The sequence below is a fragment of the Anas acuta genome, chromosome 1 (assembly GCF_963932015.1).
Source record: "Anas acuta chromosome 1, bAnaAcu1.1, whole genome shotgun sequence".
NCBI classification, from domain to species: domain Eukaryota; kingdom Metazoa; phylum Chordata; class Aves; order Anseriformes; family Anatidae; genus Anas; species Anas acuta.
In genome coordinates this window covers 139,400,458-139,413,648 of record NC_088979.1, presented here as the reverse complement: position 1 = coordinate 139,413,648, position 13,191 = coordinate 139,400,458, and the positions used below count along the sequence as shown (strand labels likewise).

Sequence of the window (13,191 nt, the reverse complement as noted above, 5' to 3'; positions counted from 1 at the left end):
CACCTGCTGGCCATGCCCACTGGGAGATGGGCTCCATTGTGGCTCTGGCCTGGGCACCCAGGTCTGGCCTAAGTTACATCACATGTGGAGCTTTCCAGCCAATCCCCTTTTTGACTCTATATCTCCATGAAATGGCTTCAGTGAGAGGGCCATCTGGGGTTGTTCTCCCTCAGGGAGGAAGCAAAGGAGTACAGCTTCTCTTATGGCACCATGAAGCCCTTGATAACTCTGACTAGCTTCACCTGGCACCTCTTCTGCCCATGAGGCTGGCCTGGGCAGTGCTATAGGCATGCCACTGCCCACGTCTCCTGATGTAGGAGTTGATTTCAGCCTTAGGGACATTGTGTGGTCACAGATGTGTGGCCCCCACAGATGCCTGCCTGCTCAGCCAGGGGCATCATCATGTTGGACAAGCTGCAGCCTGGGCAGCGATGGTGGTGTCAGAAGACCCATAGTGGAGCTTTGGAGGCAGGGGACAGAGATGGGAATGGGGTGAGCTAGAGGAAGGTGGCATGAACTGCTGCAGGAACAGGACCTGGGGCAGGTGCTATTGGTGATGGTCCTGTTCCTAAATGGGGGTTCCTAAATGTGGGCCAGCAATGGCAGTGGCTGACCACTCAGATTGGCTTTGGTGGTGTGGGTTTCTCTTCTCTGGCTCCAATAGTATCAGAGTGGATATAGGCAGAGGGGCATGTCAGAATTGATATGAGTCTATTGCCGTTTTCATTAGAAAGATGTGGGAAAATGAGTAAACAGTGTCTCAGAGGCCAGTAAAAAGAGTGATATTCAGCATAAAAAATATGTGCTTTCTTAAACATTCCCCTCTTTGGTCTTTCACCTGCATTTTGGTGTGAGTAAATAGATGGGCATGCAAGAGTAACATTGCAGCAGCTCAGATTTTCTGGTTTGTATTCCCTCTGTATCACTGCTCCTTGGTGTGGTTTACATGCACAGCACTTGCTGTCTGCTCTGGACTGCATCCAGCTCCCAGGGTGCCCTCACAGGATGGCAGTCTCTGGATTATGAAAAGGCATAGAGTCTTTTGTGCTTCTTTAGTTACACTTTAATCTTGGGCAGCCAGATGCACATGGAAGTGTCTGTGCACAGTTGGTGGGGGGCTGTAATACTTCTCATAAGGCTTTACTGGGCTGATACAATGGAATTGCTTCAAAATCGTTCTCCAGTTACCTGGATTGTTGAACTGAAAAAATAACAACAACCCTGCTGGTGTACAGTCCCTTCTTGAATCCTGCTTTGTTCATTGCTATTTCATTATGGATGTGGCTTCCACAGCATATGAGGGGCAGGACAAAAAAATGAATATATCCAGTAGGGGATGAAGCTCAGCCCCAGCACTCTGGTTTGCATCAGCAATTCCTAACATGCAAGTCAGAGGCAGAATGTTTTAAATGTTCCTTCTGAAATGAGTCCCAAGTGGATGAAAGATTACTATTTAATTTTACTTTCCACTCAGTGGGAAGCAGGCATCAGATAATATAAACTAGCTCAGTTACCTCTGACAATTTGCCTTTTGACAATTTGCACTAGCAGATGATCAGCCTAACTCTATGCAGTATCTGTAGTGCCAGGAGAAGCATGCTTCTGCCCTCCTGGTGTTTTCTAATGACTTCTGTCAAGCAGGATGAACATGTGGACACTTGTGTTTGGCCACTGCTCTGGAAATGCCATGGTATCCTCTAGTGGCCTGAGAAAATGCCATTCCACACCATCTTTTCCTCTTCCCAGGCGCAGCAAATTTATATGAGGTTTTTTTTTTTTTTTGCTTCACCTATCTGGACAACTTGAAGGGAATGAATGGTCTGTCCTCCATCAGCTGTATCTGTCACTTTGTTTCCTATAAATAAACTGCAAGTGCTCATACATCAAATCTATGCTTGTTTGGATAAAGGAAGGAGCAAAGGCCACGAGTGACAGGCCTGTCAGTAATGCTAAACCAGTTCTGACTGCAAATGAGTTTAAATGCAAGAAAACTGGGATGAAGAAGCTGCTCACTTTGGAAATGCAATGTGCAACTCAGATTACAAACATTTTTCCCCTTCAGCTCATGATGAAGTTCTAGGCTTCCAGTGAAGGTTTTGTACTTCTGAAAAAATTCTAACACACTTCCATCACTGAATATTATTTGATTGCATCAATCTAGGTAATATATAGTTTGAATAAAATCACCTTGGATTGGCAGAGTTATCCATGCCAACATCTCTGGTAGCCTCACTTTAATCATTTCCGTGTTTGGAATTCTGTGCCCTGGGGCTGCAACACACCTTGCTTTCACCAAGGGTTGCCTGCTGTGCCATGCTGCAGGCATGGGCAAAGAGGTGAATGGGTCTGTTGCAGCCATGCTTCATTGTCTACATGTTTGTGTTTTTTTTTTTTTTCCACTTATATTTCTTTCTAAATTCAGTTTAACACTGACATCACTGAGTGCCTGGAGTTCAGTCATGTTTATTGTGAGCCTGTCATAATCTGCCTCTGTTCACTTGGTTCTGCATCGTTATGAGAGGTAACCAAGTCCGAGGAGATCATCTGGTCAGAGGGCCTGTTGTTAGCTATTTAAGATGCCAGAGGTGTTTTTGTTTTGTTTTGTGTGTGTCTTTGTTTTGTTTTACCACCTTGCTTGTAATTCTCTCAGCTCCAAACAAAAGCTGTAACATTTTGTCTTAAAGCCTATGAACAAAGCTTCACAACCTGTCTACATTTGGAAGTAGAATTATCCATAAGCTAATGAGTCAAGGCAGTACTATTATATGTATTTTATTAGTGGAGCACAAAGAAGTAAGACAACAGGATTTTCCCAGGGCACATAAACTTGTGATATGACCTGTTTGCAAGTAAAAAGGACAGACTTATCACTGATTGCTTTTTTTTGTTTGTTTGTTTTCTCCTGAAGAAACACTCAAGTTAAAACTAAAATCTGTTCCAGCATTTTTTGTTGTTGGTTTTTGTTTGTTTTTATTTACCCCATGTCTTCCCTACCTCCCTTTTAACTCCAACGCCTTTTACCTTAATGAAGGATCAATGACAACCAGTTGGATTTAGGAATCCTCACTGCACAAGTGTTAACTATGAAAATGATGATTTTCAAGTGAATTCACCTGAAGAACATACTGCTGCTAATTAAAGAATCTTTAAGTATTACTTAGACTCTTGCTTATCTCCAGGCCTTGAAGTCCATGAACAGACCCCAATTACTTTCCCTTAATTCTGAGGTCAGGTGATGCCTTGTTTTTTCTGCTTCTTTGAAGTTTCAATATAATGTTAGTCATCAGTACAGCTATGTAAACTCTGAGACAGTAGTTAGAAACAAAACAAAAACAGCAGACCGATGAGAGTTTTGGAATTAGTTTAAGCTGTATTTTTAAACTGTGTTTTCATTAGGTTTTGGTTCAGTGTTTTGTGAAGTGGTTTTTAGGCATGTGAGTATCTGATGTAGTTGTGATGCTTGAAAGCTGCAGTTAGAAGAAAGCCTGATGGTCTTTAAAAGCTGGTCTCTTCTAGATTTGTTTTCTTTGTTTGTGGAAAGAGCTTAGCTTTTAGGTCAGCATAGGTGAGTGTGGGTGGTTTTTTTGTTTGTTTGTTTATTTGTTTTTGAAAAGTGTTTTCTTCTGTATGTGACTTGGCTTTTTTATTTATCTTGAACTTATGAAAACGTGTTTTAATGGCAACAGGGGAAATTGAGCAGGTGTAAGAGGCTATCAGTTGAGGAGTAGTACTGCAGACTAAAAATGATTAAGGTATTTTTGTTTCCTTAAAATTACACTCTAAATGTGCATTTGATCAAAAGAGGTCACGTGGCTTGTATCCTGACTGGGTGGTCCTGGGCCTGTACAGTCAAGGCTGCAGTGTGTAAGTTAGACTTCTTTTCTTGCCTCCATTTCATCTATACTCTAAGATGAAACTTATTAGACAAGAGATGCATGTGGCATCCTCTGAGAATGTGGGACAGAAGCAATGGGTGCATGCTTTTGCTTACTTATGCATCACTTACAGTATGTACAGACCAGCCAGTAGTCATCTTGTTGATGGTATGTCCTTCTCTAGACAGGAAAACACTACTATATTTTTCTTGTTATATGTAGTTAAATTAATATCTTAAAATAGTCCTGCAGAGTCCTATTGAGTATCTAGTCTCACCAGTCATATGGGACATGGTATATGTAAAATACGTTAAGATATAACTATCCATAAAAACAGTACTAGTATTTTGATGGTTGTCTGCCCTTGTTTTCTGTTAAACTGGCTAGAGTATAAAACTTTATCTTTAATAAACAAAGCTTATGATATGGCTGCTGCTGCTTACGTATCTTTAGAGAGTCTGTTGTAAAGTCCTCCTGTGAAGTAGCAGAGAAGGTCTCTTCACCCCCAGTTTCAAATAGATTTGATCTTCAGGATCAGTATAGTATGCAGGGACTCTTCTAAACTTGTATGTGTAACTTCTGTTTGGCAGCTTCAGCACTTATTCTGGCACCCTGCTGCTTTTCAGAATGATAATTGCTGCAAGCTTTTGGTTTGGGTAATGGTTTAGTGGCCTGTTCTCAATGTCTTTCAGAGAACTGTTGGGGAATTTCCATAACTTAATGGCTAATGCTTCTTGTCTGACTTACCCTAGCCAGCTTATAGGGCTTAGGATACCCCTTCTTTTGGATATAGAGCGATGTGACTTAAAAGATGATATTCTTAGAAACAATTTAGGATGGTATTAGAAGCCTCTTGATGAGGATTGCAAGCTCATATCTAGTGTCTGTCTGCTACCTGATGACAGGAGTCTTCCCTGCTGTGAACACAGTATCAGCAGGCAAATATTTCCACAAAAAGAGCATGCTGGTACTGGCAGATAAGATATTAAGATTTCTTGGCAACCTCTAGGAATTTCTGGTAGGAGATCCAATGGGAACCTCCTTGGACTTGCAAAGTATCAAGAGTTTGTGTGTTAGGAAGGCAGCAGGCTGTCTTGGGTAAGAAAACTGTTTTGACTGATACTCATCATAGTAAGCAGGGTAGCTGGCAGAGAATGACTAAAGTCTGAGTATGACATGAATTAGGTAGCCTACTTGGAAGCCAGGTGAAAATGTGTAGCTGAGATGCAGAGATGTTTTAATGTTTGGTGGAAAGTCCCCTGAACAGATGTTAAGCTCTAAGAAGAAAGATGGAAACTTGAGAAAATGGCAGTGTGCATTAAGATGTGTCTACAATGTCGATATATTATAAACTGAATCTGATTAATGTGGTGATAGATTGTCTATCCCTTTCTTAGCATATTTGGTTGCTGTTGTTACTATGGTGATTGAGTACAGCTTAGATTTCATTAAGCAAACAGGAGAACCTGCCAGTTCTTCAGCAAAGGCCTGATAAGGTAATTTCCTTCACCTCCTTGACAGCAATGATGCAAGTCAAGTACTGAAAATGGAAAAGTGGTCTCTTAAAACTCTGCTTTCTGGTAGTGACCATGATTCAGCTTGTATGTTAGCCTGGTTTCTAATGTTTGTGGTCTGATATCTGAGCATGTAGATGCTATCCCTCTTAGAGAGGGGGGGGGAAAACCTACCTCTGTGTTGTGAGGTGAGATGCTATTTAAAATTTATAGGTTAACTCTAACTAATAATCTTGTCTAGGGAATCTAACTGGTGCTCTAAGACACTGTGTTGGAGGTGTACTCCTGTTTGATTTTTCCATGCTGTAAAAATGATGGGCTGGCCCTGTAACACTTTCAGTTTGACACAGAGGTGTCTTTATGGAGGGAAATATAATATTATCATTTCTCTTTCTGTAATAAGCATAGGTCTAAGGATAGTACAGAAACCCATTTGTGTGTGATTTTAAGTAATTGTGTCTGTACAAGTGTGTGAGACAGAAGCTGGCTTGCCTGTGAAAGACAATTACTGTTTTAAGGCTGAAGCAGTGATATGAGATAAGTGATATAAATCTGGCTTCAGTAACGTATTTAGATAATGATAGTCAGATAATACTCTACACAAGAAGACCAGTAGGTTCTGCATCTTTGGTTCCCTCTCAATTGTCAGTGTACTTAGTATTTTCTAGTTCAGGTGAGACAGGCCACACAGTATATGCAAGTGCGTATCTTATTCATTGGATATGCCACCTGGAGCATCAAACTGTTTTTCATGGTATTTTTGCCTTGATTCTGAATCCTGAGTTTCTTCTGGAGTGCATGAGTTTGTGGTCAAAATTAAAAATGTCTCAACAGTGAAACAATGTCCCCCTCTTTCCTGCTACATATCTTTCAGGAAGGAAGATTGCTACTGTGACTCTTTAGTCCCAAGCCTTGATCAAAACAGTAGGGCCTGTCAACTTGCTGCATTAAGTGTTGTTTTGGGGGGCCACAGATATGGCAAAAAGTGGTAGAGACTAATTTATCTCTTGTACAGTGACAGTTTGCCTCACAGCTTCAAAGCAGCAATTGGAAATTGGAAGAAACCCAAGACAAGCTTAGTCAAAGATGACAAAAATCTCTTAAAGGCAAGAGGAACAAAGGTCTCTCCCAGATGCAGCAATGGAAGTTTAATGTCTCCATGACACTTAAAGTAGGAGGAAGAGCTATATGAGAATTAAAACTAAAATGTTTGAAAAGCATCAACAGTATGTAATTGTGGATTTTGTTGCTGTGTACCTTTCTGGAGTGTCAGGTAAGTTCTACTGCCTCCAAATTTCAGATTAAATTTTGAGTATCTTTTGCTCTGAGGTAACCTTCATTAGCAAACAGATTCTTTGCTAATAGCACACACACCTTCATTAAGCTCTGTTCAGCCTCTGCTTGAAGGGTCTTGGTATTAGGGATCTGCTCCTTCTGTAACTATCGCTAACTGGCAGATGACATACCATTATAGGAGGCCAAGTTTGAAATAGACTAATCTAGAATTAGAATGACTTTCCATTTCTCAGCAGATACTGCCTTATTGCTTGCAATGTCTTGGTCTAGTATCCAGAATTCAAGGCCTCTATCAGGAATGCATGGAGGATATTTCCTTGCCCTATCCATTACCCATTCCTTTCAAGGCTTCCCTGGTGCTATCCTAATTTAAAGTCAAGTGAATCTGATAAGGATCTAAGAAGACATTGAGCTGTTGATGTGTGTGACACATAATACTTGCAAATTGAATTATATACTAGCGCATTCCTTCTGCTAACTGTACAGATTATGCAGCTGTACAGAGCAAGGAAAAGAAGAGTGAAGTTGGTTCCTTAAAAAGCAAGCTCAGATCTTGCTCTGTTCTCTAATGATAACTCTATTGAACTCCAATTCAAAGTGACTGATGCCAAATATTGCACTTAAATATATATATATATATATTGCTGTTGTAAATGAAGCTGTAGTCACAAACAGCTCTTAAAGGGACTCATATAATGTAAGTAGCAATGTTAGTCAAATGTTACTCTTGATTTGCCATTTGAATTTAAAACAGAGAAATGATTGCTGGAGCAATCAATTCTAGCTCTGCCATAGGAAGGCTCTGCAGGAGGATCTGAATAGGCTGGACCGATGGGCTGATGTCAACTGCACGAAGTTCAACAAGGCCAAGTGCCAGGTCCTGCACCTAGGGCACAATAACCCCAAGCAGAGCTACAGACTGGGAGAGGAATAGTTAGAAAGCTGCCTGGCAGAGAAGGAGCTGGGAGTATTGGTTGATAGTCGGCTGAATATGAGCTAGCAGTGTGCTCAGATGGCCAAGAAGGCCAGCAGCATCCTGGCTTGTATAAGAAGCAGTGTGGCCAGCAGGGCTAGGGAAGTTATTGTCCCCCTGTAATCGGCTCTGGTGAGGCCGCACCTCGAGTACTGTGTTCAGTTTTGGGCCCCTCACTACAAGTAGGACATGGAGGTGCTTGAAAGAGTCCAGAGAAGGACAACAAAGCTGGTGAGGGGCCTGGAGAACAAGTCTTATGAGGACCGGCTGAGGGAGCTGGGCTTCTTCAGCCTGGAGAAGAGAAGGCTCAGGGGCGACCTTATTTATTGCCCTCTACAGGTACCTTAAAGGAGGCTGTAGCGAGGTGGGGGTTGGTCTGTTCTCCCATGTGCCTGGTGACAGGACGAGGGGGAATGGGCTAAAGTTGCGCCAGGGGAGTTTTAGGTTAAATGTTAGGAAGAACTTCTTTACTGAAAGGGTTGTTAGACATTGGAACAGGCTGCCCAGGGAAGTGGTGGAGTCACCATCCCTGGAAGTCTTCAAAAGACGTTTAGATGTAGAGCTTAGGGATATGGTTTAGTGGGGACTGTTAGCGTTAGGTCAGAGGTTGGACTCGATGATCTTGAGGTCTCTTCCAACCTAGAAATTCTGTGATTCATGGCTGTAAGAGGCAGTTGGGTATTACACTTCATGCATTTTAATCATGAAACAAGAACTACTCCTAGATCAGATATTAATAATCTCTTCTAAGGTTGAATACTGTTGTTGAAAATGTTGGTGTACACAAATGATGGATTCAAATCTGTCTTCTGGTAAACATTTCCACTTAAACACCAATGCTTACATCTTGACACGATGTCTATGCCAATGAGTCTATCAGATGGTGGAAACCAGTAGCATCAAGCCCCTAAACTATTAGTTAACATATTAGTAGCACTAAATCCCTAAACTCCTTCAAATTACTCAAGCTATTTTTTCCTGGAACTCTTCAGGAGTGAGTGCAAGATTTAAATAGCAAATTATTAAACTAAAAAGTGTTTTACCATTTAGCAGTTTTTTTTTTTTTTTAAAATCTTTTGTCTTCCCCTTCACATGGGGGTGCCTCTCACTGGCACCTGAGTTTTAGACTCATTCTGGTGGGAGACTTGGAAGGGCAAAGGCAGGACTAATATGCTGCCATGTCCTGGAACCTCTTCCTTCATCTGAAGAAAACAAGCATATCTCCAAGCCTCTCTCTGTTGAAGAGTTACTGAAAATTCTGCTGGGCATAAGGAAAGTTCCTGTGCTTAGTTTGGACCTAATGTACCCTTTGACTGTTTTACTCTTCTAGGTGTCTAGTTGCACTAGCCTATGTGCTGACATGTTGGACTGTGCTGTCACAAACTGTCTGCATGCTTGCAAGAGACAGCATCCAGATTACTGCATTAAAGCTATTGTTAATGCTATTCCCTTGTGGCAATTTACAAACAAGCAAAGATTAATTCTTTCTGCCTTTACTGTTGTAATTAGTTGTTTCTCTGTTGGCCTACGCTATCAATTTTGTCAGGGGCTAGCTTGGAAAAACATTTGTAAATAACTGTATGACCAAGCCCACACTGTATCTAGCATCACATGAAGATAGTGTTATTGTAGGAATTGATACTGAAACTTCCTTACTGCCGAATTTGTGATAGAAAGTTTATCCTATTTTTGTGTTGCTTTCCTTGATACGGTGAATCACATAGAAGCATAATTTACAACCTATAAAGAAGGTTGTCTGCTGCTATTAAATTCAACAACCATGATGAGAGGTACTGAGATGCAGTCAAGGTAGCTGCCTCTGCTCTAAGGAAAGGCATCAGGATGTAATCTGGAGCAGGTTTTTACCAAGACAGAATGTTTTCCTAGACAAAGATATGTGTTTTTGGAGAGAATTGCTTGAATGTTATAAGAAACTAGTTCTCAGACTTGCATGGAGATTCATTAAGCATTCAACTATACTGGAGACTTCTGTATATTGAAAGAAAATTTCCCAGAACCGTCTGTGTTGGACTTCACACAAATCCTGATTTGCATTAACCTTGGAAAAAGCAGAGCTTTGTATAACTCATAGCACACCTAAAACATGCCTGAGGAAAAACATGTAAAACTTGCCCATTCATCTTTACTATTTCACAGTGGTATATGCTGCTACAGAAACACTTAGTGTCCCCAGATTCTGCCTGTGCTCTTGCAGGAATGTACCCAAAGTGCTCTTGCAGTAAGTGTGAAGCTAAGCAACCATTTTTCAGCAGAAAGAACTCTCATGAGAAATCTTTAAAGGGCAAAACCACCTACTGACAAAGAGTAAATGTTCTGTACAAAGCAATTGCTTTCTCTATTCCTAGACCTGTAGGCCTCTTACTGCAAACATATCCAAAGACGAGCCTAGAAGCTAACATTAATGATGCTACTAGATGCCAGTAATATAGACTCAGTAGGCTTATGGTGCATTAGAATTTGTGACCAGCAGGAGATGTCTTTGCAACCAGTCTTCGTTCTCCTGAGGGTGAAGTTACCTTGTAAGTTTTCTTTCTTCCTCTCCCTCATCACCTCACCTTATTCCACAGGGATGCCAAATACCATTGCTTACAAAAATGACCTTAGTTATCTTTCTAGCTGAACTCAGAGCAATGCATTTCTGTGCTTGTATTTAGCTTTGAAAGCTGCTGCTTTTAGAAAACAAAAGTTGTATACCTTTTCCAGTCATATGGGTTGTTCAGTAAGTTATTACTTTAAGCTACAAATATTGTGCTGCCTGTGGTCTTGACCAAACTTGTTTCTTAAGCTCAGCCATTTTCCTTGGATAGCACAAGTAACAATTCCTCTAGTGTTTCAGTTGCCATTCTAAGCCCAAACTAAATGACTTAGTTATGCAGTCTCTCTTTGCATCAAGTAGAACTCTGTGGTTTCTTCAGGTGGCCTCTATTTTTTTTTCCCTCATGAATCTTTATAGATATTTTTGTTTCCATTAAATACAGGCATTGACTTCTGCCCATTATTAGACAAAGATCCCTTTGGTTAAGAAATATCAGCAGGCTTGGAGCCTCTGGGCATGAGGAGATGGAAGGTCAAAAGCACCTAGATTGTGTAGAGCTAGTTTTAAGGTTAAGTAGGTTTAGACTTAGACATCGTGCTCTAGTGTGTATTCCTGCCGTGCTACACCTAGTTCATATGATTCAAAGTCATTATTCAGAGGTGCCTGAATTGTGACAGATTACTGTTGTGTGTGCCATGGAAAGTCATTTATCTGGGAAATTACTCAGCACTGCTCATTTGGTGTCTCATCTTTGTGAGACAGCAGGATAAACTTCAAATTAGTATGTATTACTCTGTATATAGTAACGTATACTCTGCATGTAGGCCATACAGTGGACTTCAGTGGAATTCAGATGAATGGGGGAGTGCTGTGAACCAGTTTATCAGATTTGAGTGTAAAGTCATGTAAGGAGTTACCATTATTTTTATTTATTCTTCCGGTCTATAGGATTTGTCTGCTAATCCTTCCACTCATCTTAGTGGAATTCTTTTTTTGTTTGTTTGTTTTCAGTACCTACATGTGTTATTTTTTTTTAATTGCTGTTTTCTTACTTTTTCTTTTTTACACTTCTGGTAGGAGATCACTGATGGAGAGAGCTGTTTCTAGGTGACATTTTTATAAAACATTGTGACACTCATTGTTGTCTCAATGACTTACAATGCGTTTTAGCTCATCTAGCTACAGAGGATTTCAGCATTTTAAATTTATAATTAAAGGGGTTGTTATATTTGGCTTCCATAACGAGAACCATTTGAACAGTTTCCTTATTTAGTATACATATAATTGACAATGTGTAGGGGGATTTTTTTTTAATACAAAGAAAATTGGCCTCTTGTGAAAAGGGTGTGAAATATTTTTTTTCCTCCTCATCTCTGCAGCTGCAAAGAAAGCTCTAAACTTGTAGAGAAAAAGTTGCTATTATGCTCCAGGGACTGGGGGGTGCATGAGGGAAAAATTTAGTCTGCTAAGCAAGCTACTCCCTGGGTCACTTTGCTCTGTTATGCTCACAATATATCAGGCGCCATATGCACCATAAAGAGAGAAATCCTGAATAAAGACTGATATTTGTTCTTTGTCTTATCCAAGTCATCACCTTAATCATTTGCATTTCAGTTCTGCTGGATACCAATCTAAAACCTTTCTGGCAGCCTAATTTAGACCAGTCTGGGATTTGCTTTTTGCAGATGCTATGATAATAACCAGAGTGCTGCTTTAGTATTCTTGTGCTGCTGTTTGGTTTGTAAGGTGTAGGTTGCTGTTGTTTATTCTGCTGTTTGACCTTCTGCTTTTTAATCTTGTTTTTCAGCTGAATCTGCCCAGGCTCTAGCTTTGTAGAAGAACAAAAAAAAAAAATAAAAAATGAAGCAGGTTGTTACCTTCAGATGAAATGTGGGCTTCAGTGAGATAATGATCTGAACTGCTGGGTGTCAGCCAGCAATGCTGTTGCTGTGCTCTGTATTAACACTTCAGTAGAAGTCATTCCAGTTACCTGCTGTTTATTGGTGCTGTCAAGGCCTCAAGACCGACCACTTGAGCACTGGATGTTTTACAGGAATTTGGATGGTTTCAACACACTTGTTTTACAGTAGAACAAACCCGAATCTGTTATACAGTTTTACAAAACAGAACTGCATTGAAATATTCACTAGAGGAGCTTGTATGATGGTTGTGTGACCTGAGAGCTTTTGACTTTGGAAACCTCTGACAGAAAACTTGCTGAAATAGGCTTCTTCATGAAATGCTTGGATGTGAGATGCTGTCCAGAATAAATGGCACTTTGTCACCAAAATGAAGAGCACACATTGAGAGACAGACATTTGTTTATGTGAATGAAGTACAGTGATTGAGTAGTAAGGAAATCTGACACGGTGAGTCAAATTTAACCAAAAATACTGAATTAAGTTTAGACAGTGCAGAGCAATTGGAGGCTGCAGTTAGCTTGGCTTCTTGCTGAAATACTTCAGCCCATATGAATGCTACGGTCAGCTTTGACATCTTGACCTACCACTGTTTTGCAATCCGTGGGAAGATGCAAGTTTTGTTAAAGGACTGTTTCTGGGAGTCTTGTGGTCTAGCCTACACCAGGCGATCTTCTGGCATCCTTGTGTTGTGCCCTAACTTCTAGCAGTAGAGTCACTCTTCCAAGAGTGAGTGAGAATGCACTTACGTTCACTTTCTCTTCTTCCCTCATTCTCTCACTCATTCCCTCCAACAACTTTATCTGCATTGCAATATGAAAATCAGAGTTTCTGATTCTTTCCAAATAAAAAAGATATAGCTGGACTTTAAATCTGCCTGGTCTTGATTTAGATTTGGACTATGTGCTTGAGGAGTGGAGAATGAGATTTTTCAAGCACAGAATTGTCAATGTGAATCTAGTATTGGGGTAAGAGGGAGGAAACATTTTAATAGAATTTTTGAATCCTCTCTCCAGCAAAGAAGTACATGGTCCCTGTCTTCTTAATAGTTTTCCTA

The 13,191-nt window shown here is 40.6% G+C and overlaps 1 long non-coding RNA gene across 1 annotated transcript; it reads left to right on the top strand.

Moving 5' to 3' along the window:
- Positions 1-3,183: 3,183 nt before the first annotated feature.
- LOC137843997 (uncharacterized) lies at positions 3,184-12,989 on the top strand. Its single transcript, XR_011089766.1, has 2 exons — positions 3,184-3,227; positions 12,023-12,989. It is a non-coding gene; the product is annotated as an uncharacterized lncRNA (long non-coding RNA).
- Positions 12,990-13,191: the final 202 nt, after the last annotated feature.